Source organism: Lolium rigidum, chromosome 7 (genome assembly GCF_022539505.1).
Source record: "Lolium rigidum isolate FL_2022 chromosome 7, APGP_CSIRO_Lrig_0.1, whole genome shotgun sequence".
NCBI lineage: Eukaryota > Viridiplantae > Streptophyta > Magnoliopsida > Poales > Poaceae > Lolium > Lolium rigidum.
The window spans coordinates 1,951,731-1,961,470 of NC_061514.1; the positions used below are offsets into that span (position 1 = coordinate 1,951,731).

General features: G+C 46.4%; 1 long non-coding RNA gene across 1 annotated transcript; it reads left to right on the forward strand.

Annotated features, from left to right (window-relative positions):
• The first annotated feature begins 6,445 nt into the window (after nucleotides 1-6,445).
• On the forward strand, nucleotides 6,446-8,735 carry LOC124677645. Its single transcript, XR_006994159.1, has 5 exons — nucleotides 6,446-7,445; nucleotides 7,515-7,637; nucleotides 7,882-8,052; nucleotides 8,223-8,274; nucleotides 8,625-8,735. It is a non-coding gene; the product is annotated as an uncharacterized LOC124677645 (long non-coding RNA).
• The last annotated feature ends 1,005 nt before the right edge of the window (nucleotides 8,736-9,740 follow it).

A 9,740-nucleotide genomic window follows, 5' to 3' on the forward strand; every position in this document is an offset into this window, starting at 1 on the left:
TATTGTATATGGTCATCCGATATTGAATATATATTGTATATCCCTCTTGAATTATTTTTGGTTCTAATTTCAAATTTGTTTGAAATTGTACATTCATATGCATGTATATGTATACAGTACCGTAGAATATGTGAAACTCCTTCAGAATTAAAACCAAAAAGAAATAAAATAATACAAATTAAAAAGAAACCAGATTTAGGGGGAGGGGGGCTAAACCCTAAACCCTGCGGAGGCCTTTAGTCGCGGTTGGCCGTAAGAACCGCGACTAAAGGCCCTCCGCCCGGCGCCGCCTCGCGGCCCACGTGGACGGGCCTTTAGTCGCGGTTTGTAAGGAACCGCGACTAAAGGGGGGCCTTTAGTCGCGCTTCTTTGGTCGCGGTTGCGCCACCGCGACTAATGGCAGTTGCCAACCGCGACCAAAGCCACTTTTTCCACCAGTGATATTTGGGATGCTAGGAATAGAGTGCGTGAAGGAGAACCACTAATGCATCCACGTACAGTTGTTGAAAAAGCTTTGGCATACATTGAGATGATTGCTATGCATTTGTATACACCAAGTACCAACCATAGGTGCGAGACCATGTCTTCAGTTCTCAAATGGTCACCACCGCCGGAAGGTACTGTTAATGTTAATGTTGATGCAGCAATCTTCGCTAGCTCTCGTCGAATGGGGATGGGCGTCGTGATCCGAGACCACAATGGCACCTGTTTAGCTGCTTGCAGCGAGCAGCGCGAGGAGGTCGTGGCGCCGGAAATTGCAGAAGCTCTTGCAATGCGCAGAGCTATCATACTTGCTAGAGACGAAGGATTCTCAAAGATCATAGTCAACTCTGACTGCCTCTCTATTGTGCAACGCGTGACGGCGGGACATGAAGATCGATCCTTGTGTGGCCCGGTGATCCATGATATCAGGCAGATGGCGGCCTCCTTTGTATCATGTTCTTTTGTTCATGTTATGCGCAGTTTAAACATTGCGGCTCATAACTTAGCTAAATTCAGTGAGTTTTTTATTTGCTCTGTGTGGCGTGGGGTTGCTCCGGATTGTATCCGTGAGACACTTTGTAATGACATTATGGTTATATGATCAATAAAGCCCACGTTTCCCTCAAAAAAAAAACGTAACTGATCTGGACTACTAGATTGCAACCTTGGAGTGCGTCGCGTGCGTGTCCGTCTTATTATCTTCCTAGCTTGTAGGCCTCTCACTTTGTCACTTTCAGATCCGTCTCTCCCCGCTAATTGGACATTTGTACGGATGTCGAGATATATAGTTGCAAGTTGCAACCAAGAGGTGGCAGTAATGATCCACAAGGCAGTAGTACAGATGCTTCGTAGGCTCGTCGCATTGGTCCACCTCTCGACGTCGACGCAGCCCTCCCATTTTTCAGGGTTTGGAGCTTCATGCAAGATGTTACCCTCCATCCATGTTCGGATGCAATCTCTTGGAGATGGACGGCTTCCACAATATACACCATGATGTCGACTCATCAATATCAATTCTCCAAATCTTTCGCGCCTTTCAGGACCGAGATAATTTGAAAGGTTCATCTGGAGCCAAAGTGTCATTTCTTCGCGTGGCTCGTGCTACATGGGAAGATCCTCACCGCCGGCAATCCTGCAATGCGAGGATCCCCCATGATCCCATTTTCAAGCTTCGCATGATCGATCCGGAGATGCTGCAACACTTCCTTCTAGACTACTCCTTCTGTCGTGAGGGAGCAAAATTTTGCATGGAATGGATCAATTGCGGTGGCCTTGCCTCCGAAGAGTAGAGGCATTAACCGTTGGTGGAGCAAGACAATTGCGGCCTTGCTGCACGAGAAGAGGCGGGAAACCAGTGGTGCTTCATCTATGCCATGTGGGGGGCATGGAAGGATCGGAATAGGAGAGTGTTTCGAAACACGGCCATCCCCCCTCTTGCGATAACGGAGTTGGTCTGTGGTGAGATCGCGTAGAGGGCTTAGGCTGACATCCAAGACCTTGGAGACGTGCAAGCGACAATGTAGGTGTGTATGCTCTTAGGTCCGGAACTTTTGTCTCTTGTGGCCAAGGCACCACGTGTTACCGGTTCTTTTGAACCTTTTTTCTACGTAACAATACCTTTAACCTCAAAAGAGCAAAAAAATTAACAATAAAAGGTACACATTCTGCTGTGAATGTAGCTACACCATTCTTGTAGACTATCTACCTACACTATCCTGGCAAATGTTTGACTTTTGAAAGCCTAAAAGCCTTTAAATAATAAAGATTATCTTGCCGTGTGAAAAATCATAGGCAACAATACGTCGCTCTTACAGTCTTACTCCTTACTAGGGCAACACGTACGATGACTCAAGCCACTGGCCGCCACCATTGCCCCCTCGTGCTCCTCCCCCTCACCCAAGCCCGTATGGGACACATGTGCAAAATGTGCAACCGTACAGGGCCTCCACATGATTAGGGCCTCAAATTTTCCAAAAATTACTGCTAGTGGTACTACTAATGACCGTGATTAGTGAGTAGCTGTGTAAGGCTTGCTCGTTTTCTCAGCTTTATATTTCCCGTCTGTCGCACACGCACATTTACTCTCTCACTTTTCCAACTAAACTTTTAGTCTGCCTTGGTTAAGTGGTGGAGGAGACTAGATAGAACACTTGCAGATGATGTGAACGTACAGTAACTAGGTTTCACACGAAGTTACGATTGCCTTTTTTTATTAATAATCCCTCCGGTTTAAATTAATTGACTCCATTTTATCTAGATACACATGTATGTAGACTAAAACTTAACTAGATATATAGAAATCTAAACAAAGTGAAGTCAATTAATATGAACCAGAGAGAGTATAAAATTCTTTAAGATAAATTTTGGCTATTCTTGCTCTTAACAAAAATTGTTGTAATTGTTGATTTTCATTGTGAGGCCTAAGTTCAAATTTCGCTCAGGCCCCTGATTTCTCAGGTACGGCCCTGCCCTCACCACCTCCTGTGGTGGCCGTCAGGCAAATCCTCCACACTAAATTTTTACATAATCTCTTAATATGACCAAATCCTCCACGATAAATATTTAACGGCTTGTGCCACATCTTCTCTACTAACTCATTAATAGGACAATTAATATGCCAAATATATTTACTAATTGTGTAGTATATTGAATGGGATCGTGCAATTGTGATCCGCGACTCAGTTTGGGGTTACTGAACTATCATGCGCATTGCCTAAGTTTATAATTAACATATAAAAACATAGAATTATTGTATTCCCCAATAATGTCAACTGCAAACTCTGCCGAAGAAAACACCACATGAGCCAAACAGGGATAAAGAACATCTAGGGGGCGGGTAAAACATGAATATGGTTAATAACACATGTGCTTTCCATCATAGCTTGATGGGTGCAAATTTAACAGCTCCTGTAGAAAATTAAACTCAAATTATGGTCGGACCAAAAAATAGTCGCATGCTTTTTCAGTAACAAGGACATCCATGTATGGCGTCTACTCCATTTGTGAATGAATGTTGTGTATTAGAGCAATTGCATGCATTAACTGGTTTGAACTTCTCATTTCACGCGTCAAGTATCGTACATTCTATCTTTCTTTGCATGTATCAAATATCTCATAGGTCTTACTCTCACCTAGCTATTTTTAGGTCGATGTAGCTATGCTATATGGGTGCGCACGTTGCAATCCGGATTGGGCTGTCATTGTCATCTTCCACACGTAAGTATCTCACGGCCACCGGATTGATCCCCAATTGTCAAAGTTTGATTCTCAAAACTGCCAGTCGGCCGTGACATACATCTCCTTTTACTGGCTGCGGACGCGTGGGTTTTACGCGGATGAAGATCGAGCACATATTTGTATTTTTTTTTCATACAATCGATTTCAGGTCCACGTATGTTATCCTCCTATCGAAGTCGTTGTTTCATGGAGAAGGAATATCCTATTCATCTCATTGGTAATAATCTCTCCAATAGATTGTACCAAGACGGACTGAACTAGGCGGCGGCGCCGCATATTAGCGATCCCGTGCGGCGGCTCCAGCTCAGCTCGTAGATGCGAAATTAGGAGGCGCTGTTTCTTATTGCTCGGCCCGCTTAAGCAAACATAAGGATGGGCCTTATTGGGTCAAAGTGTGAGATTCGATTCTAAAAAAGATATAACCGTCTGTTACGTACTTATTGGGTCAAAGTGTGAGATTCGTTGGCATTATTGCCAGATTAATTGGGAGCAATTACCAGAATAATTAGTCACATATCTAATTAACGAGTTAATTCGGTCATAACTGCCTGATTAATTAGATCCTAATTATCAGATTTATTCCGAGTAACTGCCAGATTAATTAGTGCATATTTTCCAGGCTAGTATTTAGTGCGTTCATAATTGCCAGATTAAGTAAGTGCAAATCGCCCGATTAATTAGTCGTACCTGCCAAATTAATTTCTACTGTGGAATACATGCGCTAGATGGGTCTCTTCTCTTCTCCCCCCAAGTTGAACGCTGAACAAGAATTCAAATTTCAGATTGCTAGATGCAAACAGTTTTGATGCCGACGAATCCTTCACCTGCTTCATGGACCCCCAAGCCTTGCGTCATCTACCTCTGTTACAGCAACGGGGCTCGAGCTCTGTTCTCCCGGCGAATGAAGAACGAAGATGAACCGGCTCCTCCTCCAGGTGCTCGTAGCCGCCTAACTCCAGGTGCTCGTAGCCGCCTGCCTCCCTGATGCATTCTCGTCGGCGGCGGCCTCCACCTCCCGGCGCTACGCGGCCGCCGCCGGCCGGCCGCTCCTCGCGCGCCTCCCGGCGCCCACAGACGCGGGGCGGCGACGACGCCCCCCTCTCGTGCCTCCCGGCGCTGGGCTCCTCATCCTCTCGCCGCGCGTTGCTGCTCCCTATGGCCGTGAGAGAGAGGAGATGGATTGTGTGGATGGGAGGAGCTCGCGGGGATAACGATGGAAAAGGTGCGTGTGTGCGATGGAAACAGAGCCGTTCGGGTTTTGTCTTCTCTCGGCCCTATAGGTGCGATGCACGTTTTCTAATCGTGAGGACCAGCAGTGCGGCGCCTCTCGGTAGATTTTTCCATAAATAAAAAGTAACGTCTTGACGCATGAGAGCGTGGAGTCCACAAGATGAGATTTTTAAAGACAGGCCTCTGTTGTAGACTTGGCTCATTGGCTGTTAGTACTTTTTTTTTGCAACTGAAATTAAGGTGTGAGGATGATATGATATACACTACGGGAACGGGCCGCCGTGTCGACGGCCAGATCCTATGCCAACGGCAAAATATCAGGGCCATCGGCACATGCCGCCTCGACGCTAGCCCACATATCCAGCTGTCGGCACAACTTAGCAGTCGGCGCAGCTTTGCCGTCGGCACAACCCTCAAATGTACTGAGGACGGCCTTCGGCACAAGCTCCTCCTGGTGGGGACACTGACAACACCGTGACGGGGACGAAACGGTGGTTAGCTGTGCCGACGGCCGTCATAATACATAAGTTGTGCCGACAGCAATGCCGTCGGCCCAGCTTCCCCGCCAATTTCTCCCGCGAAGGCTTTCCTGCTCGTTCTCTCCACTAAGACATATACATTGTCCCATCGATTTGTGTGGTAAAATGTACAACCAAACAGACAACCAATTCGGGCATCAAACGAATGGCCAAGATTTTCTGTTGTTAATTTGTTATTGATCTTGGTACAAAAGCCTTATCACAGTAAACAATGTATAAATGTTGGCCAGCCCTAGGACCTTTTTTGTGTAATTGTGCTTTGCTATACCTGTCATCTTTATTCATTAGACTACCGGTAATATTTAACTCCTTAGAATGTTTGGGTGTCGCTGGCGCATAAGGAAACGCCAATTGGTGGTGCAAATGAAACTCCTATCGACGTCGTTAGAATTTCTTCATTTCTGCCAATTACGTGGTGCGAGTGCAACTCTTGTCGACCTCGTTAGAGTTTCATAATTTCTGCAATTTACGTGGTGCAAGTGCAACTCTTGTCGACCTCGCTAGAGTCTCTTGATTTCTGCAATTTACGTGGTGCAAGTGCAACTCCTGTCGACGTTTGTTAGAGTTTATCAATTTCTCTATCTCTACTACTTAAAAAGACTCAATTGGTTCCTTATTCTGCCTACCGTACCAATACGTCAATTTTGGTCGTCCTGGTCGATTCCTTCGTCGTGCTTGTCTCTGCTCCGCCCCGCACGCGCAATAATGGGCCAAGCCCAATGAAACACAGGAACCCTCGCCTCCCCTAAGTCCCTAACCACGTCCTCAGACCCCCGAGCGGCCGTCTCCGCCCCCAAAACCAGTAAGCCCCTCTCCTCCCTCCGGAACCTTCCAGAACGTTCCCGAACCCTAGCGCGCTCGTGCTTCCCCCGCCCCGTCGCCTGATTCCGGTGCTTCGCCTTCGCTCGGGGATCCGAAGCGTGGCGCTGGATTGCTCGTACGGCGGTAGGGTTCGATGCTTCGCTTCTGAACCGAGTTAGGGTTGATTAATCGTGCCGTACGGCCTTCGATTTCGCTTCGATTGCGTCCTTGGTTCCCTTTTTCTACGCTGATTTGCGGCGATTCGGTCCGCCATTTTGGGGGTTTGCTGTTGGGGTTTTCTGACCGGGCTGATGCGGCGCACCGAGCGCTCGAGCAGGTGTTTTCTAGAAGTTTCCGGTATCTCGCGGCATGTTCCGGTAGAGGAAGGCCGAGTTTCCGCAATGCAGCTGCTTTCCGCTTCGATCTGGTCCTCATTTTCGTCTCGTTTACGGCGGTTATTTTTGGATACAGGTTGCTCGATTTGATCTCCCCGCGTCGTTTCGAAACGATTGGTTAGTTCATCTCGTTTGGGGTGTTGTTTTGCCCTCGTCTGCGCTCGTTTGCTGATCCCCAATTTTCCTCTACCGTAGCTGCAAGTTAATATTCGGCCCATTTCTGCATATAAAATCTCAGTCAGAGTTGTGGTTGTCTGCTGGTTTGTTCAGACATCGGCACTATCTCTCGTGCCCTTGTTGTGACCCTGATTCCTCGATTGTGTAGGTGGGTTTTAATGTGGTTTTGGTCCGTTTATATGGATTTAAGGACTGGCAGCGTTGGTGGTTTTAGTTTGCTGCTTGGAATTTGCTTTAGTTCCTTGCTTGGATTCGTTTTGATTCCGAGAAATCCGAGTAACCCGCAGACCCTCGTGCTCCTCCTCTAGAGATCTTAGCGTGCGTGGCCGGGGAGGATGCCGACCGAAAGGAATGGGCCGGTCTCCCGACGGCGAGGTAGGAGGGACGTAGGAGCGCGGCGCCATCGGTCACGGCCGCCTCGGCAGCGACGGCCCCATCCAAGTCCACATCTGGCAGGGCTGGAGATCTCCGGTCAAGGGTCGCAGGACGAGGAGAGGAGGAGCACCGCCACCTCGCGCTGCTCGTCGACTCGTCCGCACTGGATGACCTCGTGTACTCACTTGAGGTGCCTATCACGTGCAAGGTGAGCATCTCCTGATCTCTCTACTAGGTTTTGCCATGTCTACATACGTTTTTTGATGTTTGTCTGCAGATCGCCGGGCGAAATCGAGCGATGCGGACGACGCCGCGACGGAGTGGTGTTCAGGTCCACACGTGAGGCGCAGAGACTGGCACTCCGCATACCAGCGCGTGCAGCTGATAGCAGTTTGGTGAGGTAATTTTCTCCCCATTTTCTCCCCTCCGTTAACGGTCTCTATTGCTAGACATTTTTTTGTTGGGAGATGCAGAGGTGGCGGTCCATGAGGAGAAACCATGGATGTAATGGTCGCAGTGCTCGCGCCATGGCTGCCTGGAGCATGGGCCATTTTTTATCACATGAGAGCCTCCTATTTTTCCATTTAATTTTGCATGTTCCTTGATTTTCTGATCGTTTAACACAAGCAAAACATTTGCTTCAGCGCTGACGTACGTCGAAGTGTTATGGGTGAGGCCGACTGAGACCAGATCCAGTGCATCCTTAATGGTCCAGATCAAGACCTCTGTTAATGTTTGCGAAAAATCACTGTGGAGAAGATCGTGTGAGACTCGGATTGGTGTGTTTTCGTTGTGTGCTTCCAACATGTGTGCAGGTCGAGCTGCTACCCCCCCCTCCTCAAATTTTCATTTCACTTTTATTTGCTATAGGGTATCTGATATTGTGCAGAATGAGGGCTCTCGTCATTTTTACATGAACATGCTCAGCTCGGCTTCTCGGTTATTCTCATGTGTTCAATTTTTTTCGCTTTATTTTCTTTTGCAGGAGACCAGGTTTGAGAGATTTGGCGGGAGAGAGGATTTCTTCATTGGACTAGGTGATCATATTTTTCTGTAGGTATCTTATTCAAGTAGAGTCTTAATAATGCCAATAAATTAATGACTGAAATAATGAACAATATTCATTGGTCCATTTTATCATACATATAGTAATTTCTCGTGATTTGAAGATTTTACACAAAAGATGAATATTTGCAAGCATAGCTTATGCATGTGAGTGAGCAATTGAAATGCCACATGGAAAACTACTTCTGTTGATACTTATGATGCAGAGAATGCACCAGGTGTGCTTATTGGTCCCATGATATGACAAAGCTGAGAAATATGTATACTTTGAAGGCCTCTCCTTGGTCATGTTAACTCACAGCGATACCAATTTGGGTTTCAGGTTCGGCAGGGAGAGGAAATCAGTTTGATTATGTCCGCAGCAGAGTCCAAGACCATGGGTAAAGATAATTTAATCAATCTGTTGTTTTGGTTTGTTTCTTGCATTACCGGGATTTAAAAAATTGTGAAATTGTGTTGTTCATTGTGTCAATGCATATGCGTAAGTGCACATACACATCCCTTTTCAATGTTCAATGATTCCAAGGTCAAGATGCACAGCTTCGCGAAAGTTGCCTGAGTTGCAGGCCTGTTGTGCTGCCGCCAACATACCACCGTCCTTTCAGCATACCATCTGTCGTTCCTCGACAATACGACCAGATGTAGTACTGAACAGTGGTAACGTCATAGCCAGCAAAAACATGGTTGTAGTTACCCTTCTATCACTCCAGCTCCTACCACCTCATTGAGTGCTCACACAAGCTTTGTGACATGCTCTCATTTCCATCTACTGGTCAGCTGCTATCTTGCAGATTTTTATGTCGCCTAGCTTCCATGCCAGGAAAGATGATTGCGATGCACAATGCATATTAAATATTTTTATCCATTCCCATCATTATGATTTGTTCATGGTTGGATATGTTCTCAAAATGCAATGCTCGCTATATATACATAATGCATCCATTAATTTATATTTTGTATTGTGGTTAAGAGCTGAATGGGCCGCCAAGTTGAAGCATTGCAAGTAATAATTAAATTATAACTTGCAGCATTATTGGTTATGAACTAACTTGCTCGTGAGAAGAGCCTTACAAGGAGAGAGAGGAAAACAGGTTACACACACAAACAACGGACATGTTCAGGCTGGTACCTTTCGATGTGCATCATAATTTCATTTATGGAGCTCTTACTGCCAGTGTTATTTAAGATGTTCCCAAACATGTAGACATCTACTACTATCCAGTATCCAGAACGAGATGAAAGAAGAGGTAATAACCTATCCCTTATTGGCCAGCCAGGAATATTATTAAATCTGAACATATATGCTCAAAGTGATGCATTACATCGCACACCAGCTGAGCTCGCTTTTTTCTTCCACGCTCGGCTCATCGAGTGTACACCTCACTCATCATTGGATTCTTTAAAGCTACAAATATCTGTAATGCCTTGAAGGCTACTG